This window comes from Zingiber officinale, chromosome 7B (genome assembly GCF_018446385.1).
Source record: "Zingiber officinale cultivar Zhangliang chromosome 7B, Zo_v1.1, whole genome shotgun sequence".
NCBI lineage: Eukaryota > Viridiplantae > Streptophyta > Magnoliopsida > Zingiberales > Zingiberaceae > Zingiber > Zingiber officinale.
In genome coordinates, this window is record NC_055999.1 from 56,270,439 (window position 1) to 56,297,024 (window position 26,586).

Genomic DNA, 26,586 nt, shown 5'->3' on the forward strand with positions numbered 1-26,586 from the left:
ATCGAGCCACGAGTCCGCACTCGTTTCCGAAGGTTCCGAAGAGGTATACCGAAACTTAAATCATAAATTCTTTAGAATTATCTCGTGTTTAAATAAAAAATTAGTTAAATTGGAAAATGAAAATAAATCGCTTCTTGAGGAAAATCAAAACCTCAAGGAACAATTAAAAAATTCGAATCCAACTCAGGACCGAACACTTGAGGAGGAGAATATATCATTAAAAAGTGAAATTAATAAGTTAAAAGAATTGTTGGAAAAATTCACAACAAGATCTAAAAATTTAGATTTAATTCTAAATAACCAAAAGGCATGCTATAATAAAACCGGACTTGGATATAAGTCAAAATCAAACAAAACCTTTAAATCATTATTAACCCAACACAAAGCAACTAAACAAGCTTGGGTTCCGAAAGCGTGCTTAACCACGCAAGTAGGACTTAATAAAGATAAAATACATTATATAAACTTGAATAAATCAGATCAAAAACTAAAAAATAAATTTAACTTAAAATCAAAATTCAAAACTCAACAAAATTTAGACTATCACCAAGTTGATTATAACTATAAAAAGAATCGACACAAACCCAAAATCTAAATTAATGGCCAATAATTCGTGGGAGGCTCCAGATGGCACCTCAAAACTAACATACAATGGTAACCCAAAACAAACTAACTTCGGCAGGTAATCGTGATTAGTTAAAAGAGACCGAGGTTAACCCGACTCATGGTACCGTGAAGTTTTTGGATGATAGTACGTTAGGAAGCTTGGGCATCGCATGTCTAGAAAGATATGGCTTCGATCGGTGCATTTGGCCAAGTGGAACTAACCAAGCCACCCTTAAAGATTCTAACCAGTTAGACCAAGATTTAGTACTAAGTTCCGTGGATAGGACTATTCGGAAAACTTGAAAGGTTGGTTACTTCTAATGATGTCCCCGTGACTCACCAAGCTTAGAAGTTTATCCAAGAATGCCTATTTGTGGAAACCAAAACTAAATCAATCTAACACAAGTTAAACCAAAAGTCCGTAATCAAACCAATTTCATCTCACAAAATCATGAATGTTATATGATAATATATAGACATGAATAAGGCTTATAATTTTAAATTCAAAATTTTAATTAATTTAAAATTATTTTCAAAATTTTAATTTTAAACAAAAAATTTTTTTCAAAATTATTTTAAACTTAAAATTATTTTCAAAATTTTAAACTTAAAATTATTTTCAAATTTTATTATTTTTTCAAAATTATTTTAAAATTTTAAATTTTAAACTTAAAAATATTTTCAAAATTTTAATTTTAAAACTTAAAATTATTTTAAAATTTTTTAAATTATTATTTTCAAAATTTTTTAAACTTAAATTTCAAAAATTATTAAATTATTTTAATTTAAAATTATTTAAAAATTATCAAAATTTTAAATTAAAAATTATAAATTTTTTTAAAAAATTATTTTCAAATTTAAACTTAAAATTATTTTCAAAATTTTAAATTTTAAATTTTATTTTCAAAATTTTAAATTTTAAATTAAAATTATTAAATTTTAAAAATTATTTTCAAAATTTTAAATTTTAAATAATTATTTTCAATTTTAAATTTTAAACTTAAAAATTATTTTCAAAATTTAATTTTAAAATTATTTTAATAAAATTTTAAAATTTTAAAATTAAACTTAAAAATTTTAAAATTATTTTAAAAATTATTTTCAAAATAATTTTAAACTTAAAAATTATTTTCAAATTAAACTTAAAATTATTTTAAACTTAAAATTTTCAAAATTATTTAAAACTTAAAAATTTCAAAATTTTAATTTTAAACTTAAAATTATTTTCAAAATTTTAATTTTAAACTTAAAAATTATTTTCAAAATTTTAATTTAAAACTTAAAAATTATTTTCAAAAATTTTAAAACTTAAAATTATTTTCAAAATTTTAATTTTAAAATTAAAATTATTTTCATTTTAAAAAATTTTTTAATTTTAAACTTAAAATTATTTTCAAAATTTTAATTTTAAACTTAAATCAAAATTTTAATTTTAAACTTAAAATTCAAAATTATTTTTTAAACTTAAAATTATTTTCAAAATTTTAATTTTAAAACTTAAAATTATTTTCAAAATTTTAATTTAAAAACTTAAAAATTAAAATTAATTTAAAACTTAAAAATTATTTTCAAAAATTTTAATTTAAAACTTAAAAATTATTTTCAAAATTTTAAAATAATTAAATTATTTTCAAAATTTTAATTTTTAAAACTTAAAATTATTTTCAAAATTTTAAAATTAATTTTAATTTTAAACTTAAAATTATTTTCAAAATTTTAATTTTAAACTTAAAAATTAAAATTTTACTTAAAATTATTTTCAAATTATTTTTAAACTAAAACTTAAAAATTTTCAAAATTTTAATTTTAAACTTAAAATTATTTTCAAAATTTTAATATTTTAAACTTAAATTATTTTAAACTTAAAATTATTTTAAAATTATTTTCATTTACTTAAAATTATTTTCAAATTTTAATTTTAAACTTAAAAATTATTTTCAAATTTTAAATATTATTTTCAAATTTTAATTTTTTTAAATTTTATTATTTTAAACTTAAAAATTATTTTCAAAATTTTAATTTTAAAACTTAAAAATTATTTTAAATTTTAATTTTTAAAACTTAAAATTATTTTAAAATTATTTTAATTTTAAAATTATTTTAATTATTTTCAAAATTTTAATTATTTTAAAATTATTTTCAAATTTTAATTTTAAACTAAAATTATTTTAAAATTTTATTTTCACAAAATTTTAAAATTAACTTAAAATTATTTTCAAATTATTTTAAACTTAAAAATTATTTTCAAAATTTTAATTTTAAAACTTAAAAATTATTTTCAAAAATTTTAATTTTAAACTTAAAAATTATTTTCAAAATTTTAATTTTAAAACTTAAAAATTATTTTCAAAATCTTAAACTTAAAAATTATTTTCAAAATTTTAAACTTAAAAATTATTTTCAAAAATTTTAATTATAAAACTTAAATCAATTTCTTAAGTAATGATTGATTAAAAAATTGATAAACTAAGACTAACATAAATCCTACGTGTTGTAGGAAACCAAGTGGATTTTGGACAGTGGTTGCTCCAAACATATGACTGGAGATCACACCAAGTTCACTCAGTTAACCTACAAAAGCCTAGGAACAGTTGCCTTTGGGAACAACGGTAAACTCAAGGTAATATTGAATTAAACATAGATTTCATAATTTCAAATGTTCTACTTGTTGAAAATTTTAAATACAATCTTCTGAGTATAAGTCAATTGTGTGACACTAGGTATAAGGTAAAATTTCTATCCACAGAATGTTTGATCAAACATCTAGATAATCCAACTATAAGCCTAAAAGGCTTTAGAAAAGACAATATCTATGCCATCAACTTAACCACTTCTTCAGTCAAGTGTTATTTAACGCAAAAAGAAGAAACCTGGTTATGACACAGAAGAATGTCACACACCCATTTCAGAAACATAAGTAAATTAAACGGTCTAGTTAGAGGTTTACCAAAATTACCTAACTTAGATTCAACAATATGTAATGCTTGTCAACAAGGCAAACAAACAAAATCTACCCACAAACCAATTAATAAATCCCAAACCAACTCAGTCCTAGAACTTTTACACTTAGATTTATTTGACTCCCACGGGGTCAAATCAATAAATGGAAGTTTGTACTGTTTAGTTATAATAGACGACTATTCTAGGTTCACTTGGGTTAAATTCTTAAAACATAAAGATGAAACTTTTGAAATTTTTACGAATTTCTGCAAACAAATTGAAAATGAAAAAGGCATAAAAATTAAAAGAATCAGAAGTGATAATGGAGGAGAATTTAAAAATCATAATTTTGATAAATTTTGCCTTGAAAATGGCTACCATCATGAATTTTCTTGCCCTAAAACTCCCCAACAAAACGGAATTGTAGAAAGGAAAAATAGAACCTTACTTGAAGCATCTAGAACTATGCTAAATGAATACAACTTACCTAAATATTTTTGGGCAGAAGCTGTTAGTACAGCCTGCTATGTACAAAACCGAACAACACTAAACAAAAACCACAATAAAACATTTTTTGAAATATTTTACAACAAGCAACCTAATATAAAATACTTTAAGGTATTTGGTTGCCCAGCCTTTATCCTAAATACTAGAGAACACTTAGGCAAATTCACTTCCAAAATAGAGAATGGAATTTTTCTAGGTTACTCTCTGAATAGTAGAGGCTACAGAATTTATAATAAAGTCACTTTAAGAATTGAAGAAACCACCAATGTAAAATTCAAAGAATCCAATCAAAACCTAGAACAAGCCCAACCTCAACCAGTTGACTCTGTTCACGAACATATCAATTCTGAGGGAACAAACCAAACCCAAAATAATGAAGAAGAAGAACAACTACAAGAAAGTCAACCTCCTAGAACCATAAGAGTCAACCCAAACCATCCTACTAATCAAATAATTGGTGACCCAGACCTGAGGGTTCAAACTAGGTCATCTTTCAGAAACCTAAGTCAAATCTCGTTAATCTCAAATATTGAACCCAAAACTGTAGCTGAATCTCTACTTGACCCAGACTGGGTCATAGCTATGCAAGAAGAATTAGCTCAATTTGAGCGCAATGAAGTTTGGGACCTAGTACCTCAACCTACCGATAAGAAAATAATAGAAACCAAATGGGTATTTCGAAACAAATTAAGTGAAACTGGAGAAATTACTAGAAACAAGGCCAGGTTAGTTGCCAAAGGGTTCAGTCAAGTTGAAGGACTTGACTACGATGAAACTTATGCCCCGGTAGCTAGACTAGAGTCCATTAGAATGTTACTAAGCTATGCAGCCCATAAAGGATTCAAACTATACCAAATGGATGTCAAGTCTGCCTTTCTTAATGGATTGATAAAAGAAGAAGTGTATGTAGGTCAGCCACCAGGTTTTGAAAGCCTAGAACACCCTGATTATGTCTACAAATTAAAAAAGGCATTATATGGACTTAAACAGGCACCTAGGGCATGGTATGAAAGACTAACCTCTTACTTAACCTCTAAAGGGTTCAATCAAGGTCAAATTGACCCAACACTATTTGTGAAATCAATAAAAGAAGATATTTTTATAGCTCAAATTTATGTAGATGATATCATCTTTGGTTCAACCAACTCAGAATTTTTAAACGAATTTACAAACCTAATGGAACACGAATTCAAAATGAGTCTGGTAGGAAAATTAACTTATTTTCTAGGGTTACAAGTCAAACAAACAAATGAAGGAAATTATATTTATCAACAAAAATATACTAAGGAGTTACTTAGAAAATTTGGAATGGAAAATACTAAAGAAATAAAAACACCTATGGCCATAAACACAATCCTAGATGATGATCCTAATGGAAAATCAGTAGACTTAAAACATTATCGGAGCGCGATAGGTAGTCTACTTTACTTAACTGCAAGCAGAGATGCCAAACCTGTGCTAAAGAATCTCATTTGACTCAAGTCAAAAGAATCTTTAGATACCTCAAGGGAACCACAAATATAGGTATTTGGTATCCTAGGACCAACAACTTTGAATTAATAGGATATTCTGATTCAGATTATGCCGGATGCAAATTAGACCGCAAAAGCACAAGTGGTGGATGCCAACTACTTGGTCCATCCCTTGTCAGCTGGTTTAGTAGAAAGCAACACTATGTTGCACTATCTACAACTGAGTCAGAATACATAGCTATAGGCGAGTGTGTTGCACAAATATTATGGATGATGCATACTCTAAAAGATTTCAACTTAAATATCACAAATGTAAAAGTATTAATTGATAATATAAGTTCGATTAACTTAACCAAGAATCCTGTGCATCATTCAAGAACCAAACATATTGAAGTTAGGCATCACTTCATCAGGGATCATGTTACTAAAGGTGATATTGAACTCAAGTACATTGAGTCTAAATCAAATTTAGCTGACATTTTTACAAAACCACTCCCTGAAAGTGAATTTAGCAACTTACGACGACAATTAGGGATGTGCTCAATAGACTAGGATCCTTCATAAATACTTTCAAAACTGATTTTATCAACTTATAGGCTAAACTTGTTTGTTTTCAAAATTTCCATTTTTAGACTTTCAAAAACAGTTTTGGCCTTAGACTAGGTTTACATCCTTAGAAAGCATGTACCCATAGGACTAGTTTTTGAGCATCTCACCAACACCTTAGGTTTACCTTGCTTGTGTTTGACAAACATAGAAAGGGGTGAGATGCATAGGCCATCTGTCTGGACTTAAGATGCTTATTTCAGTGCATCAGTATAAGTCTGGACGTTAAATACAATTCAAATATTAATCAGATTAAAGTTCATCAGTCAAGTCAAACACTGACTGATTATAATTAACTTAATCTGACTAACCAAGTGAAAGCTACTATTTTCTAATAGTTAGTTAGTACCTAATTGGTTAGACAGCTGGTTAAAGTTAGATATCAAATTCAGGGGGAGAAATAAACTACTTTAGTTTTCCAAATTGAATTTTAAACTTAATTTTGAAAATCAGAGTTTAAAAATAATTTGTTTAAAATTGTGAAATTTTTAAACTCACAAACTCTTTACCTATTCTTTGAAAACTGAACTTTTCAAGTATTTTAAACCATGGTTTTGAATCTAATACTTTTAAACTTTGAAAAATTTGATTTTGAAAAACAAATTTCATCTTACGTTTACCAAGACTCCTTTGAAAACTAAAAGTAAAGATTTAAACTTAATTTTACTTTGAAAATTGTCCTGAGTCTACTTCTTAAAAATTTGACTTTACTTAATTTTGACAATTTAATTTGAAGGATAAATTTTACAAAATTTAGTTTACAAACTAAGCTTCTCAAAGTTATTTTCCTTGTTTTGAAAATTAAATCTTGTACATTTAGTGTTGAAAAATAAATTTCAATTAGTTTTGAAAAATAGACTTTTCAAACTTAGCTTTGGGATTTTGGTTTTGAAAACTTATGTTTAAGTAGCATTTCAAAGTTGAAACTTGTTTTGAAAAATTTTTTTAGACCTTATACACTTATGTTTGAAAATTAACCTATCTAAACTTAGCATTTTTTTCTAAAAGCTAAAAGCTAATGCTTTAAACAAATTTTCAAAACTTTATACTCCCCCAAGTCAATTTGATCTTCTCTTGGATTTAAAAACTCAGTTATTGTTCAAGGTATTATTGTTTTCGGTATTTCTCACTGTGATTGTTTACCCTTGTTTTTTGATGAATGCCAAAGGGGGAGGGTTAGGTTGGTTAAGTTAGAGCAACTAAATGAAAACAAAAAAAAACTAACTTAAACCTTAAAAAACCTCAAAAATCATGCCTATTTTTGCATATTTTTATAACTAACTTAACCAGGTTGTCATTCCATCAAAGATTGTTGGTGCGGTTAGCACTAACGGTCTAACTCAGTTTTGATGAATGACAAATCAGGTTAGTTAGGTGTGTTGTTGTCGACACCTTTATCAAGTGTGAAAAGTCCAAATAGGTCGACGGGTTGACCGGATAGAAGTCCAACTAGGTCGACGGGCTGACCGGATAGTGGCGAGAAGTCCAAGCGGGTCGACGGGCTGACCGGACGCTGGCGAGAAGTCCAGACAGTCGACGGGCCGACCGGACGGCGAGGTAAGTCATCGAGGGGTGGCGCCTAGGAACATTAGCGTCGATCCGCTTAGATCCATTTCGGATATCTAAGTCGAGATCGTGACTAGATTCCGATCTCGGAAAGACGGAATCTAAGTCATACTTTTGTGCTAATTCATACCATTCTTTGTTGCAGGGTACATTTGCCTCGGACTAACATTTTCTTGCGGGAAGGACTTTGCAGAAAAGGGGTCCGAGGATCCGGCGCCGGAGGTCCGGGATCCGCCCGGAAGGCAAATTTCATCCAGCCGAGTCGTCGCCACGTGGAGCATCATGGTTTGTGCAGCTACGTCACATTCCAGGCGCCCGGGACAGCATATAAAAGAAGCCCCCAGAATCAATCATCAACTGAGAACTTTCGACTGCTGGTCCCACTGCTCTACGTTCCTGCGACGCTAACAAAGCTCCGACAAAGTGCTTCTTCGTTTTTGGTTAATTTTCTTGTCGGTATTACTTTGTTTCATTAAGCATTTCCTGTATTCATTCTGTAATTATATTCGAATTGCTAGTGATTGCCCAACGAAAGTGGTCAAGGACCACGGGCCTTCGAGTAAGAGTCGTCACAGGCTCCGAACGAAGTAAAAAACAACTGTGTCTACTTTACTTTTCCGCTGCGCTAATACTCTATATTTTCGAATCGATATTCACCCCCCCTCTATCGAACCTATCGGTCTTACACCGCAAGTGTACGATTTCGTCGTCAGTAATAAAAAGATATCGAATCTACAGAGACTGGTTATAAGCACTAGAGATGTCTCACAATAAATTAGCTAAACAATCGACAAAGGAAGCGAATGTACTAAGTAGCAACTAGAAATTGAAATAAAAAAGCAAATGTAAGAACTTGGGTTTTATAAGAGTTCTAGGAGTTCGGTTTCATTGTGATATTTATCAATGTAAGGTGATCACCAATTCTTATCCTCAATTGTCATGCATTTGCAAGAAGTCACTGGTTTTCTCCTGTAGAAGTCAACCGGCAAGGAACTTTTATCTATACCTTTAGTAATTTAATAGTCATGATTCCTATGAAGTCCGTTAGCGAGGTAGCCTGACACCAACACCCCTTGGTCATACGACATTGAAACACATCACTATTCAATCCACATAAAGGCATAGGGGATAAATGCACTCAACTATTCCACCTCCTTGTAGAGACAAGCTTCACCTTTCAAGGTGATCCCCTAGATGTCCGTTAGCAGGGCAGCCTGTCACTAGCACCCCTTGGTCATACGATCTAGGGGATCCCTCTACAAGATCCACAAGTATCACAAACATCCAATCGAGCTTGGTAATTAAATTCAAACACAACAATCCACACAAGATCAAATAGATTCAAAACATAACAACATCATTGAGATAGGAAATTGGCATATCCATGAGATTCTTATATCAAATCACACCACAAATACTTCCTTAGTCCTAGAACAATGAATCTATTCGATAATATAAAGATAGAGATCCGAAGACAAAGAGTTCTCAAAAATTTCAATCCCAATCAAGAGAAGATATTAGAAATGCTTATCTAGTGACGAGGAGTGATCTTCGAAACCAATCCCTAGCTTCTGGAGTTGAATCAAAGATGGAAATGGCTTTGGAATGCTAGATCAAGGCTGTAGAAGGTGAAGGTTGGCCCAAAACTTGATCTCCCCAAAAGGGAGAGCCCTCCTCCTTCAAGAAAGAGGAAGAAGCTCTTTATATAAGGCAGGGCACAGGCACCACACGGCCCGTGCCATGGGCGTGTGGCACACATGGTTTGACTATTTTGCTCTCGGCCAAGGTCACACGACTGTGTGGCCTTCACATGACCGTGTACTATTCCTTCTCTGGTTTGTTCACACGGCCGTGTGGCTCACACAACCATGCCAATCTTGGCCTCTGGATCCCTTGCATGGCCGTGTGGGACACACGGCCTGACCTTGCCTCTTCTCTAGAAATGCTGCAAGGCCGTGTAGAGATGTTGCTTGGGCCGTGTAGATCTACACGACCCTTTTCTGGTCATGCTTGCTGAGGTGAGATGGCCTTGTCGATCTACACGGCCTTGTCATTCTCCTTCTCTAGTGAAGCTACACGACCTACCTTCTCCACCCGGCAAAGGTCATTTTCCTCCCTGCTCCTTTAGCATGGACGTGTGGCTCACAAGGCCAGTGTCGTCTTCCTTTGCTTGTTTCCTAGATCGACCATGAATATCATTTCTTCTCCAAATTTGACTCTTGTAGATAGAAAATACATAAGAGTAGATCTCCAAACAAAAAAACATATTTATGCTGAAAGTAAGACAAAGACTATGAAAGTGGATAGACAAAGCATGCATAAAATATGTGAATGTGCGTCAAAACATGCTAAACAGGTGTATATAATCTACAGACATCAGTGAAGCTAGGTAGATAGAAAATTCTAGTGAGTGAAGCCAGGTGAAAAGCCCTAGTGAGTAAAGCTAGGCAGTGAGGAAGTCCTAGTGAGTGAAGCCAGGTAGTTGGAAATTTAGGTGAGTCAAAGGTTGACCAGACACCTGGTGATTGGAAGTCTAAGTGGGTCAAAGATTTGATTGAACACTTGGCACGAGGAGAAAAGTCCAAGTGGGTTAAAGGATTGATTGGACACTTGGTAAAGAAGTCCCAACAGGTCAAGGATGATCGAATGTTAGGCAAGGAGGAGTCCCAACAGGTCACGGTTGACTGGATGTTGGGTAAGGGAACCCTAGCTTTCGTTTTGGATGTTAGGGTTTGGCAATTGATTGGGCTAATCGATTACCATAGCTTAAGTAATTAGAGTAATCAATTAAGCATATTTTCATGAGAGCACAGAGAGGTGCCTAATCAATTAGGCTAATTGATTATGCACATATTAAGCAATTAGGGAAATCACTTAAGAAGTATTTTGTTTGAAACAAAAGTTACGATAAGCGATTAAGCAGGGAAGCTTAATTACTTATGAGCTATTCTCGTACAAATAGAAGCATGCCTAATCATTCAGGCTAGTTGATTAGGTATGCGTAATTGATTAGGGTAATCGATTACATTTGAAAACTAATCGTTGTGAACCTGATAAAAGGTTTTTTCATGCACTATTGTAATATCTTCTCCATCGCATCTTCTCTGCCAGTTCTTGGAAACTTAGGACTGAAGTGTTACTGTATTTCCTAGCTTACAAGAGGCATTCATAAGCAACAAGAGATCAAGCAAGAAGGTTTTTTATTTGTATACTTGTGTATTTACTTCTTGTTTCAAGTTATATGCTTGTGTAAGTTTGTACGAGATTTCTCCACCTCCGGATTATTTTGAGGAGTGTTTTCTTTGTAGAGAGTGTGCTTGTGTGTGGATCATTGGATTAGTCACCTCATCTTGAGGTGGATACCAAGTAAATCCTTGGCATTAACATATACTTGAGTATTTTCCGCTGCAATAACTCATCGACCAAGCGAATAGAGCCAATCACCCCCTCTAATTTCCGAAGTGTCTCAACACCATCATATGATCCCATCTCTAAATTAACATGTTCTTTGTGTGTGGCCCAATATGTTCTTGTAACATTGGTAATGTCTCTAAAATCATTTTAGACATAAGCAATGAGTGACATCTAGCAATGCATCATTGCTACCTAAGTGACAAAATGTCGAGATCCGACCTAACCTTTCCATGTCTATTATCATGTATAACTCAATCCTTCTATCCTTAATATCTAGATTGATCAATGAGGCATAGACCGTGTCATACTCTTATTAATCTTTCTATTTCTTGATCACTAAGTAGGCACACTCAATCAAATAATCTCAATATCTCATATTGATTAATTTGAGCATGATCATGCATTCTTATATCCTACTAATCAAGGAGTCCACATATATCATTTCTATCATATTGAAGGAATATGTAGTGCCCAAAACTAATTATCACATTTTATAATGTGCATATTGACTGAAATTATTATATTATTTACTTGATTAATATTTTGAAATAATAGTACACCATATTCAATTAATATAATTAATTAGTGACAAATATTATTAGAAATAATATTTCTAATATATTTCGGTGATCACAAAAGAAAATATAATTGATATAGGATATAATTCCATAAACATGTATAAAAATTTATATGACTGGTGATATAAATTTTTATTAACTTACTAAATAATTATTAAATTTGGATATATATATAAAATTAAGATAATTATATATGATCCAAATGTCATATTCATCTTATACAAATTAATTAGGGAAAGGATAATGTGTATAAGGAATAATATAAATATGTATAAAATTTAATTAAAAACTAAATGTGTATATAAAAATTTATATAACCCATGTATATAAATTTTTATATAAAATTTATATGACTTAGTAAATATATAAAAATTTATATAACCCATGTGAATAAATTTTTATATACATGACTTAGTAAATATATAAAAATTTATATAAGTCATGTGAATAAATTTTTATATAAAGTTATAAGATTTAGTATGTAGATAAAAATATATATAACATATGAAAATAAATTTTTATGACTTAGTATAATAAAATTTATAAAGACTTGGTGTATACATTTTTTATATTAGCTATTCATCTAATCAATGCAGAAAAAAAATATAAGAATTAATATATCAACATATATTCTTAACGTGTATATATATATAAAACATGTAAAATATATATTGTATATAAAGAACTACTATATCTACTATATTATTTATATGGATTGAATTATATATATATATATATATATATATATATATATATATATATAATTTTGTTATCCAGCGCGACGCTACAGTGCATGACTGTGCACGCCGCGCAGGATAACAACTGTTTTCATTTTTTTTAAAATTTTTTTTATTTATGAATTAAAAAATAATTGAAAAAAAATAAAAAATAAAATATTTTTTTTAAGAGTTTATTTCTAGGGTTCAGGCTTTGGTTATAGTGTTAAAGCTATTTTTTTTTTTAGATTTTACCTCTGGGGTTTAGGCTTCCCAATTAGGTTATAGTGTTTGGTTTTAAAAAAAAAATTAAAATAAAATTAATTTAAGTATTTATTGAGTATTGTAATATGTTAAGGGTATATATTAAGGTATTAAAAATTTATATAAGGAAATGTTAAATTTTTTAATTCATCATATCCTGATCAAGATATGTCCTGATCAGTCTGTGGACCCATCAGAAGCCTCCCAGACCGATCAGGATATGTCTTAATCGATCCAGAGGGGCAGGCGCGTACAGTCGCGCATCTTAAGTCTTGCAGGATATCACTACTATAAATAATATAGTAGATATAAATATATATATATATATGAAATTTGATCCATATAAATAATAGAGTAGATATAAAGTATATAGCATAAATAATGAAAATAAGAAATTATGAGATTAATGCAACGTGTAGATAAAAAAAACTAAGAAACTATAACATTTTAATATTTGAGTTATATATATATATATATATATATATATATATATAGATATTTGATTCAATATCAAATTAATTACTTAGTATATAAAATTTATAGGACTTAGCATTTATAAATGGATAAAACTTAGTGTAAAATAAAAAATAGAGGGGGCAAAGTCCAAGAACTACCACCTTATATAAAACCCTCACATAAATCTCCACCTTGCTTTTGGATTTCCACCGGGCCCCTCACCCTCACCAAGTTCCACCAGTTCTATAGCTCCAAGGGATGATAATAAGAGGGACTTAGAAGGTAAAGATTTGAAGGCATGTTCTCTACCTTGTTAATGTTTTAGTTGGTTTCTATAGTTTGTGAATTTTGGTAACATGGTTGATGGTCTTGGCTGTTTTTTGTGTGAATGATTCCCTAGTCTATGTTCTTGGCTGTTTCAAATGGTTCCTTTTCTTGGCTTCGGATTTCTTGAAGGGGGTAGTTTCCCCACCTAGTTTTAAAGGTTGCCATCATGCTTTTACTTTGCAAGTTCGAGAATGTTCTTTGTTTGGTAGACACTTAAAATCTTTTTTACAATATGTAAAAATTAGAGAACTCATGATTACTATATGAAAAACATTTAGGAGAATTAAATCTGAATTTAAAATCATTTAATTGCTGGTGAAAATGTTAGGTTCCTTTATACTTCATGAAATCAGAATATTGTTTGTTGTTTTAACATTCATATAGTCTCTTCATTATTTTGATGCGTATAATGACCCTTAAAATTAGAGAACTCATGGTTACTGCATGGAGAACATTTAGGTGAATTAAATATAAATTTGAAGTCATTTAATTTCTGGTGAAAATATTAGGTTCCTTCATACTTCATGAAATTGGAATATTGTTTGTTGTTTTAACATTCATGTAGTTTCTTCATTCTTTTGATGCATATAATGACCATTAAAATTAGATAACTCATGGTTACTATATGGATAACATTTATATGAATTAAATCCAAATTTAAAGTCATTTAATTTCTGGTGAAAATGTTAGGTTCCTTCATACTTCATTAAATCGGAGCATTGTTTGTTGTTTTAACATTCATGTAGTTTCTTCATTCGTTTGCTGCATATAATCACCCTTAAAATTAGATAACTCATGGTTAATGTATGGATAACATTTAGGTGAATTAAATCTGAATTTCATGTCATTTAATGACGGGTGATAACGTTAGGATTCTTCATACTTTATTAAATCATATCATTGTTGTAGTTTTAACATTTTATGTAGTTTCTTCATTCTTTTGATGCATACAAGGACCCTTAAAATTAGAGAACTTGTGATTACTATATGGAGAACATTTATTTGAATTAAATCTGAATTTAATGTCATTTAATTACTGGTAAAAATGTTTTGGATTCTTGTCACTTCATGAAATTGGATCATTGTAGGTAGTTTTAATACTTCATGTAGTTTATTCACTTTATTAATGCATACAATGACCCATAAAATTTATGAACTCATGGTTAAGGTATAGGGAATATTTTAAGATGTTTTATTAGAATTTAGGACCGTTTAAATATTGTATAAATATTTGGGGATCTTCATATTTCATGTAGTAGGACCATTGAAATGATGTGTTGATATGCTAGTTTGATTATCACATGCTATAGTTTAGTTCGGTTTGTATCATGATAAATGTTATGAAATCAGTAACCCTAACAACTCATCAAAGTGATAAAAGTTAGGATCCTTAGGGTTCAACTAGTTAAGCTATAAATCATGTCTTTCCCTTACCATCGTATTTAAGTTGCTATGCATGCTCATGCTATGTTGATGCACAAGTCTATGCTTAAGATTATGATATGAATTTACATGTTTATGGTTAGGTTTACAATTATGTCATGTTTAAGTTGCTATGCATGCTCATGCTATGTTGATGCATAAGTCTATGCTTAAAGCTTATGTTATGAACTTGCATGCTTATGTTAAGATTTATGATTAGGTCCATGTTAAGTAGTGATCGAGTTTATGTTGAGTGCATGATTATACTTATGTCTATGTTATGTAATAATGTAGTTGAGTGTGACCGGTGTCCATATCCCGGGAGCTTACCAAAATCTATGCGGTTGAGTGTGACTAGTGTCCATAGCCCAAGAGCTCACTAGAATCTACGCGGTTGAGTGTGACTAGTGTCCATAGCCCAGGAGCTCACCAAAATCTATGCAGTTGAGTATGACCGGTGTCCATATCCCAAGAGCTCACCAAAATCTACGCGGTTGAGTGTGACCGGTGTCTATAGCCTGGGAGCTCACCAAAATCTACGTGGTTGAGTGTGACTGATGTCCATAGCTCGGGAGCTCACCAAAATCTACACGGTTGAGTGTGACGGGTGTCCCTAGTCCGGAAGCTCACCGAATTCCATGTGGTTAAGTGAGACCGGCGTCTTTAGCCCGGGAGCTCGTCTACCCCACATGGTTATGCTTATGTACATGCTCATGATTAAGTCTATTCTTATGCACATGCTTATGTACATGCTCATGATTAATTCTATTCTTATGTATATTTATGCCATGTAAGCTTGCTTATGTTTATACTTATGTACATGATCATGATTAAATCTATTCTTATGTGTATGTTTATGTCATGCAAGTATGCTTATGTTTATACTTATGTACATGCTCATGATCAAGTCTATCATTATGCCTAGTTCATTTACCATTCTGTTGTTTATGCTCTCATGCTTATGTCGATGCCTATGCTTACATTCATAGTATGTTAGTAGGAAGGTCCCAAGTTATCTAAAATGTGGTTTCCCTTAGTACACTAGATTATAAGCACTAACTATTGCATAACACGATTTTGAATATGCTGAGTCTCTCGATTCAAAGATTTTAAAATTTTTCAGATAATGGGATGAATGAGACAGGAGGCATTGCCTAGTGAGCTAGCTCGGGATAATGATAGTACAACCCGAAGACCTTCCAGTTTAGTTTTTGCATTAAGTTATGTTTTAAGAACCATCTATGTAATTTCATTGAATTGAGAACCCACTATGGAAGTATGAGTAAGTGACATCTGTAATTATATTTATATAAATTGTTATGAAAGAAAATATAAGCAAAAATAAGGGAAAAAAAGGAAGAAAAAAAACTAGGGGCATTACAGGATGAATCCCATTTACATCACTCACATCCTTCCGTATAACTTATTGCATACCTAGTAATCGACTTTATAATTCACCCTATTACAGGTGACGTTTGTTGATACCAAAGTATACCACTCTTTATATATGAAACCATAGTGACTTCAGGTCTAAGGACTATTCATACTAATAGTCACTATGAGAATATTTATGACACTCATACAATGATCCATGAAACATTCTCATGGTTGATCATTTTGTATATATTCTCTAATATATATACCCATGTCTTAATCTGATATCTCATATCCATGACTTGTGAGATTAAGTCATCTATTAATTTACATGCTACTATCAACACATTAATATTATCCTTGTATATTAATACTTGACTAGGAATTATTAAGAGTAACATTATATATCCCACTATCAATTCAACCAATTGATATGTTATAGACTAGAACCTATTTCCTAGGATATTATTAAACTTATTCATTCAGCACTAAACTGAAGTAAATATAATAATCAATTTTTCTTTTATTAATTAATGAAATATAATATAAAAAGTATCAATGTCAATCATCTTATAATTGGTACTAAGGGCTAATACTAACATCCACCACCATCCACACTTGGTCGGATTCGACCATCTCTACTCCATCCCATAAGAGGAAACAAGATTCTCTCTCATCCATCCTCATCCACTAATGCTCCTCTCCCTCTTATCCACCACCTCCATCTCCAATGGAAAACCTTCATACATCTCCCTTCATCCATTGAGGAGAAGAGATGAGAGGGGATTCCCATCATTATATCCATACTCATTAACCACCGAAACCTTAAGGAAGGGGATTCCCTTCCTCATTAAAGGAATCATTTTGTCCATTGGAGCTTTGAGATTCTTAGCTTCGGCCGCATCCATCCATCGTTTCTCTGTGAACTTTGGGATTCCAAGCTCCACACACAACTCCACCATGAGCTCTTAGGATTTCAACTCTTGATCTACATTGTCCATTTTCTAAGTCGAAGACTCCACATGTAGAAGAGAGGAATACATGGGGATTCCCTACTTCTAATCCATAAGCATCATCCGTGCTTCATTCATTCTGATCAAGGGAAGACTCAATCATCTCTGGTGTTTAGTTGTCTTTTGGCTTATTTGTTGAATGAGTTGTTTGATCCCCTTACAATGTTCTTACTTTTGTTAATACATTTTAATTCCTTTAATTCTTGCAATTGTTGTTTGTTTGAATGTTAGTGATGCTCGTTACTTGTTTAAATTGCAAGTAGGTTAGATTAGGAATGCTTTACTCTATGTTATCATTAATTCCTTTGCAATTGTTGGCTAGATTAGACTAGAATGTTTTTTTATTTATTAGTCTTAACATCGAATCCAAAACAAACCCCCATTTACAACAATAAAAACCTAAACCCCATTTACAAATAAATTGATTATAAGATTATCACTTGCTGACTACATTTCTTAAGAGAGACAATCCATGTCATTCTCTACGCTATACTAGTGTAGAGGTGCTTAGTAAATTGAATTATAATCGTAGTATGACATATAGGTGTTATCAATTTTGGCACTGTTATCGAAGAGTTTTAACAGTGTTTGATAATCTTAGGATAATTATTTTCTTTTTTATTTTATTTTTTTGATCGGTGAAATTTTTAGTATCTATGATTGCCCTCAAACTTCGCAGATTGAAGAATTGGGGTGTAGGGATCAATACTCATAGTTTTGTTGTGAATAATGACCTATTTTAACCAAACTCTATCATTTAGATCACCTTTTCAATTTTCCAAAAATTTTTATTTCCATTTTTGGTTTTATTTTCACTTATTTTTACTTCTGTGGTGGTCTTAAAAATTGTAAAATTATTTTGGACTTTAATTCTCTTGTGTCCATGTGTTTTGACCTGTATATCTCGACGTGCGTAGGTTATACATGTGTTTAGACCTTTATTGATGACCATTTATATGTATTTCTTATTTATGATTTGCACTATCGCACTCCTTTCTATTATTTTATTAGCATTACTACTTGTTTGTCCAAAGATCTACTCTTTTCTGTGTTTTCTATTGATAGGACATGAAAAGGAACAAAACTAGATGAAGAACGCAAGGGAAAAGAATCTTCCGGAGGCCAGCATTGGGTAGGCCATGCTAAGAGGCACGATTGTGCCTCCCTAATACGGGCCACACGGGCAAGCCATGCCAAATGGCACAGTTGTGCCAGACTTCTAGAAGAGCACATGGGCAGGTAGTGCCTCTCCATTCTAGAGGTGTTGAAACACCCCTCACTAACCCTTAAGATATTTTCTATTTCCGTCCCAATCATCAAGTTTGTGTATTTTTTTTAAAAGAAAAACAAGAGAAACAATTTTTTAGCTTCCCATAGAAGGAATGTCACTCATGCCTCAGTTATTACAGTAGGAAAATTCTAAATTTCATTTCAAAATTACAAAATTCCTTACGAGATGCATAAGCGATGACCTTTTCATTCTGCATCAGTACCGCTCCCAGGTCACTCTTGGAGGCATCTGTATACACTACGAACCATTTAGTATTATTTGGGATTGCAAGCACTGGCGCTGCCATCAATCGTTCTTTTAGCTCTTCAAAACTCCTTTCACACTGATCTGTCCATACATACTTTGCCCCTTTCTTGGTCAATGAAGTTAGTGGCAATGCGATTCACGCAAAGTTTTGTATGAACCTCCAATAATATCTTGCCAACTCGAGAAAACTTTGAATTTTTGTGGAATTACGGGGTGTTGCCCAACTCCGAATTGCTTCTACTTTTGCGGAATCCACCTCTATACCTCTCCCCAAAATGATGTGCCCCAGAAAGGCAATCTGTCCCATCCAGAAATCACATTTGCTAAATTTGGCATATAAGTGTTTATCCTTCAGAGTCTGTAATACCACAGTCAAATGCTGACGGTGCTCCTCCTGGCTCTGTGAGTTGACCAAAATATATCATCAATGAAGATAATAACAAATTGGTCCAAGTGGGTTGAAAAATGTGATTCATTAAGTCCATAAGGGCAACTGGGGCATTAGTAAGTCCAAACGGCATAACCAGAAACTCATAGTGGCCATATCGAGTTCTGAAGGAAGTTTTATGAACATCCGCCTCCTTTAATTTCAATTGATGATACCAGACCTCAGGTCAATTTTTGAGAATACAGTTGCTCCTTGTAGTTGATCAAACAAATCTTCAATCTTTGGCAATGGGTACTTATTTTATTTATAACCCAGTTCAGTTCTCGATAATCCACATAGAGCCACATGGTCCCATCTTTCTTGCGAACAAATAGCATCGGAGCGCCCCATGGAGAGACACTTGGTCGGATGAAACCCTTATCCAGTAGTTCCTGTAGTTGCTCCTTTAGTTCTTTCATTTCTGTAGGCACCAATCGGTAAGGGGCTTTAGATAATGGGTGGTTCTAGGTATCAAGTCAATCCCAAACTCTACTTCTCTATTAGGTGGTAGTCCAGAAATATCATCCAAAAACACTGCTGGAAACTCCCGGACCACCTCAACTTTATCCAAACATGGTCTCTGTGACATGGGACTAACCATGATACCGACAAGGATTCCACCATACCCTTTACTTAACATACGATGAGCTTTACATGCCATGATAACATGAGGTGGGTTCAGTGTACTGGTGGCATGGAAAATGAAATACTCTTCATTCGACAGTTTTAACTTAACTAGCCGCCGCTTGCAATCAATGACGGCTTCATGCAAAGTTAGCCAATCCATTCCCAGAATCACATCGAATTTGTCCATGTCTAGCACAATCAATTTGACATACATTATACGGTTCTGCATTAGCATCATACAATTCTCTATCACCCCATCACTGTACAGTTCTTCTCCTGAGGGTAAGGAAACTCTGTATCCTATGACCATTCTATCAGGTGTTATTCCTATATTTACAACATATGTCGCGGATATGAATGAGTGGGTAGCTCCTGAATCTATTAATGCATGGGCAGGTAGACCGATAATGGAAATCATACCTGTGATGATAGCGGTATCTAAGTCCACCTGTCATAGCAAATACCCTTCCTCTGGTTGGCTCCTTGAGTAGTGGGCAATCTCTAGTGTAATGCCCCTGCTTCTTGCACATATAACATACATCTGAAAACATCAAACATTGCCCCGCACTTTGGACATGGAACTCTATCCTTGCTTTGAGAGGCAATGCCTTTCGTTGGTCGAGATCCCTGAAATTGTTGATAAGTCTGTGCCGGCTTCTGTGGCTTGCCCTAATGCTGAGTAGTGAAAATCTTCTTCTTTTCTTGTCCCATCTGATCCCTTCCTTGATAACTGACCCTCTTGTTCTGTGCCTCCTTCATCATTTCTCTATGGTCTCTTTCTGCTATCAGTGCCTGATCTACTACCTCCTGAAGGGTGGAGGCCCTGCTCAACCGAACATCATGTCGTATCGTAGTACTTACTCCTTCAACGAAATGCTTCAGCTCCTCTTGCGGTTGACTTGCAATCATCGGCACAAAATAGCGCCCCCTCTCAAACTTCTTCACGTAGTCTGCCATAGTCATATCCCCCTATCGTAACTCCAAAAACTCTCTTGCCAGTCTGGTTCGATTGTCAGTGGTGAAATACTTTCCGTAAAACACTTCCTTGAATCTTTCCCAGGTGAGGGTAGCTAGGTCCACAGTAGCATGCACTCCCTCCCACCAGATACGTGCATCGTCACGTAGCATAAAGACTGGACATTTGACCTTATCGGCTTCAGTAAGCTGCATGAAGTCATATATGGTTTCCAGTGATTGAATCCACCCCTCTGCCACAATCGAATTGGTGGACCCCTTGAACTCTGTCGGTCCAAGCTCCCAGTACTGTCTATACACTGGTGTGGTGCTTGAGGTGACCCGGCTGAGTGGCTGCTCACTTTCTTTGATACTCATGAATTGTTGGATCTGCTCCCCTTGGGCACGACCCTGTTCCTGAAGAACTGAGGTAAGTGAAGGCTCTGGAATTCCATTTTGTTTAAAATTTTTCGTACAAAAAATTGTACAAGAATAGAACTTTTCCTTGCAACCCGTATTTTCGATCAAACGTGTGTTTGATCAATCAAGCAAGTTCTTGAATGATCAAAGCATACCTTGATCGAAGTACAAGATCACTGGCCTCTTGTGTTGGTATTCAAAATTGATACGAAGAAAACAAAACTAATTACGCAGCGGAATTAAAGAACTAGTTGTACCTTTCTTAGTAGCTAAAGACCTCTTGATCTTCTGCCGTATTCCTCTCCTCTTCTTGGATGTTGTGTGGGCGACGATCTACCAAGATAAAACCACCCTTCTTCTCTTCTCGGTTTCCAAACCACCGGTTGCAAAAAAGGAGGCTCTAGGATGGGCCACCTTCTAATCTTCTTCCTTCTCTTCTTCTTCCTCATCTCCAATCCGCCGGCCACCAAGTAGGAGGGAGCGCCGGCCACCATGGAGGAGGGGCACCAACCACCAAGGAGGAGGGGTGCTGCCCACCAAAGATAAAGGGGGCGCCGACCCTAGCAAAGGAGAAGGGGAGGGGCGCCAGCCCTAGGTGAGGAGGAAAGGGAGGGGTGCCAGACACAAGGAGGAGAAGAGGGAAAATTAGAAAGTTAGATTTTAGGGGCCACCACCTACTCCTTTTTATAGGCTTGCCGTTGGTTACAAAGAAAGAAAAATAACAGAATTCTATTAAGAAAAAATCTCTCTTTTTATAACCAAACCAAGTTAAACCAAGTTAAGTTAAACTAAACCAAGTTAAGTTAAACTAAACCGAGTTAAACCAAACCAAGTTAAACCAAGTTAAGTTAAAACAAACCAAGTTAAACCAAGTTAAGTTAAACCAAACCAAGTTAAATCAAGTTAAGTTAAACCAAACCAAGTTATGGATGGGTGGATGCGAGGCTTTATATAGAGGCTACAAAAAGGACCTAGAAGAGGAATTGATTTAGGCCTCCTGATGGGCTTGGGCTTCCTATGTTCGGCCCGAACACCCAACCCAAGTCCATCAATAATAACTTATACTACTAAAGGATTATTATTATTGAACTACCACACCAATCCCATATAAAATATGTGCTTCTTCTTATCATGAGTGCGTTAAACTCCTTGTGTTTAAGATATCGTATGCCCGTTAATTAAATGAGTTACTGACAACTCAATTAATTAACATCTAATTCCAAGAGTAGTATCACTCAACTTTATTATCATGTCGGACTAAGTCCACCTGCAGGGTTTACATGATAATCCTTATGAGTTTCTCAAGGGGACATCATCAACCTAAATAATTAGGACACAGATTCCTTCTATAATCAACAACACACCATATAAATAGTATTATTTCCCAACTCATCGGGCCTATTGATTTAACGAATAAATCTCACCCATTGATAAGTTAAAGAAATAAATATTAAGTATACGTGCTTGTTATTGTATAGGGATTAAGAGGACATACATCCATAATAACAGAGGTTCTGTTCTTTTATATAGTCAATATAAATCGAACAACCTCAAATGGTCATGCTCAATACACACATAGTGTACTATTGTAATTTTATCGTCAAGACAGACTAATACCAAATTACACTACAATCATTTCAATGGTTTGTCCCGATCCATCTTGGTTGTGAGCAATTATTTATAATTTATAAGGAACCAATAGCATGATCTTCTGTGTGGCACCACACACCATGTTATCTACAATATCAATTAAATGGACAACTGCATTGACATAAATATAAAATGCAAACATTTGACCAAAGTGATTCTCATTTCAAAATATTTCAAAACAGATGCTCATACAAAAGCTAGGCTTATAGTATATACATCCCAACAGAAAGACCCACCAGAAATTGATTTTACTATTGCCCCACTTCTCCGTTGTTTCTTCTTGCCGCCATTATCCTACACATCTAATCCGATCATTTCATTATTATATATATTTTTCCATGAAACTTACTAAAACATAACATTAGACAAATAATAGTTACAGGCAAAATAAACCTTACAGACTCGAAGGCTGCTTTGTCCGAGTTGGAGATGAGATTCATTTCACACACTGTTTCTCAGGAACTTTGCTCTGATACCTATAGTATCGAAAAAAATTTAGATATCTTCACAATGACATGATATTGTCCACTTTTGGCCTAGACCCTCATGGCTTTACTCTTGGGCTCTCCCCAAAAGGCCTCATGCCAATGGAGATAACTTCTCTTTATAAACCCATGATCTTTCCCATGTGTTTTCAATGTGGGACTATGTTTGCAACCTTGCAACCCCAACAATCCCCCCCTCAAACAAATGACCACAGGCTTCCCACGTCCGATCCTCGACCCACCATGTCTTCTTGCCCCTCGATTCACCTGACCTGAAGGCACTGGAATTCCGTTTTGTTTAAATTTCCCTGTACAAAAAAATTATACAAGAACAAAACTTTTCCTAACAACCCACATGTTCAATCAAACATCTGTTTGATCAATCAAGTAAGTTCTTAAATGATCAAAACACACCTTGATCAAAGTACAAGATCGCTAGCCTCTTGTGTTGGTATTCAAGATCGATACAAAGAAAATTAAACTAATTACGCAGTGGAATTAAATAACTAGTTGTACCTTTTCTTTGTAACTAAAGACCTCTTGATCTTCTACCGTATTCCTCTCCTCTTCTTGGACGTTGTGTGGGAGACGATCTACAAAGAAAACACCACCCTCCTTCTCTTCTCGATTTCTAAACCGTCGGCTACAAAAGGAGGTCCTAGGATGGGGCACCTTCTAATCTTCTTCTTCCTCTTCTTCCTTTTCTTCAAGCCGCCGCCCACCAAGGGAGAAGGTGCACCGACCCTAAGCAAGGAGGAAGGGGGTGCCGACCCTAAGCAAAGAGGAAGGGGCGCTAGACCTTGTAGTGGAGGAGGAGGGGCGCCAGCCATAAGGAAGAGATGTGGCCAACCCTAGGTGGACATGTGGCCGGCCTTAGCAAGGGAAGAGGGGCATCGACCACAAGGAGGAAGGGAAATTGTGGAAAATTAGAAAGTTAGGTTTTAGGGGCCACCACCTACTCCTTTTTATAGGCTTGCCGTTGGTTACAAAGAAAGAAAAATAACAGAATTCTATTAAGAAAAAATCTCTCTTTCTATAACCAAACCAAAACCAAGTTAAACCAAGTTAAGTTAAACCAAACCAAGTTAAATCAAACCAAGTTAAAAAAAGTTAAACCAAACCAAGTTAAAGCAAGTTAAGTTAAACCAAGTTAAGTTAAACCAAACTAAGTTATGGATGGGTGGATGCGAGACTTTATATAGAGGCTACAACAGGGACCTAGAGGAGGAATTGGTTTAGGCCTCCTAATGGGCTTGGGCTTCTTGTGTTCGGTCCGAACACCCAACCTAAGTCCATCAATAATAACCCATACCACTAAAGGGTTATTATTGAACTATCGCACCAATCCCATATTATAATAAGGGCTCCTTCTTATCATGAGTGCGTTCAACTCCCTGTGTTTAAGATATCGTATGTCCATTAATTAAATGAGTTACTGACAACTTAATTAATTAACATCTAATTCCAAGAGTAGTACCACTCAACTTTATTATCATGTCAGACTAAGTACACCTGCAGGGTTTACATGATAATCTTTATGAGCTCCTCAAGGGGACATCATCAGCCTAAATAATTAGGACACAGATTCCTTCTATAATCAACAACACACCATATAAATAGTATTATTTCCCAACTCATCGGGCCTATTGATTTAATGAATAAATCTCACCCATTGATAAGTTAAAGAAATAAATACTAAGTATACATGCTTATTATTATATAGGGATTAAGAGGACGCACATCTATAATACCAGAGATTTTGTTCTTTTATGCAGTTAATATAAATCGAACAACCTCAAATGGTCCTACTCAATACGCACATAGTTTACTAGTGTAATTTTATAGTCAAGACAGACTAATACCAAATTACACTACAATCGTTCCAATGGTTTGTCCCAATCCATCTTAGTTGTGAGCCACTATTTATAATTTATAAGGAATCGATAATATGATCTTCTGTGTGGCACCACACACATGTTATCTACAATATAAATTAAATGGGCAACTACATTGACATATATATAAATATAAAATGCAAACATTTGACTAAAGTGATTTTTATTTCAAAATATTTCAAAACAGATGTTTATACAAAAGCTAGGCTTATAGTATACATCCCAACAGTAAGACCCACCAAAAATTGATTTAACTATTCCCCCACTTCTCTGTTGTTTCTTCTTGCCGCCATTATCCTACACATCCAATTTGATCATTTCATTATTATATATATTTTGCCACGAAACTTACTAAAACATAACACTAGACAAATAACAGTTACAAGCAAAATAAACCTTATAGACTCGAAGGTGGCTTTGTCCGAGTTAGAGATGAGATTCATTGCACACAATGTTTCTTAGGAACTTTGCTCTGATACCTGTAGGATCGAAAAAAATTTAGATATCTCCATAATGACTTGATATTGTCCACTTTGGGCCTAGACCCTCATGGATTTGCTCTTGGGCTCTCCCCAAAAGATCTCATGCGAATGGTGATATCTTTCTCTTTTTAAACCCATGGTCTTTCCCATGTGTTTTCAATATAGGACTATGTTTGCAACCCCAACAATCCCCCTTAAACAAAGGACCATAGGCTTTCCACGTTCGATCATCGACCCACCAGGTCTTCCTGCCCCTCGGTCCACCCGACCTACTAGGACTTCCTTTCCTAGCCGCAACTAGGACTTCCTGCCTGGTGTTTGGTCCTCTTGATCTGAACATAGGAGCCCCCACTTTCTTTGTTCAAGGTCAATATTGTACCCACATGGCTCAATCAGATCATAGCTCTTATGCACAATCGGAGGTTAAACCTTTTGGCAGCTCGAGCTCTGATACCAATTATAGGATCGAAAATAATTTAGATATCTCAACAATGACATGATATTGTCCACTTTAGGCCTAGGTCCTCATGGCTTTTCTCTTGGGCTCTCTCCAAAAGGCCTCATGTCAATGGAGATATCTTTCTCTTTATAAACCCATGATCTTTCCATGTGTTTTCAATGTGGGACTATGTTTGCAACTTTGCAACCCCAATAATACCAACAAAAACACTTGATGTGTGTAGATTTTATACACTTGTTTAGCATGTTTTGATGCACATTGCTATATTTTATGCATGCTTTATCTATGAATTTTCATACTCCTTGCTTTACTTTTTGCATATTTGCTCTTCTTTGTTCGGAGATATGTTCTTGTGTATTTTCTATCTACAGGAGTCAAATTTAGAGAG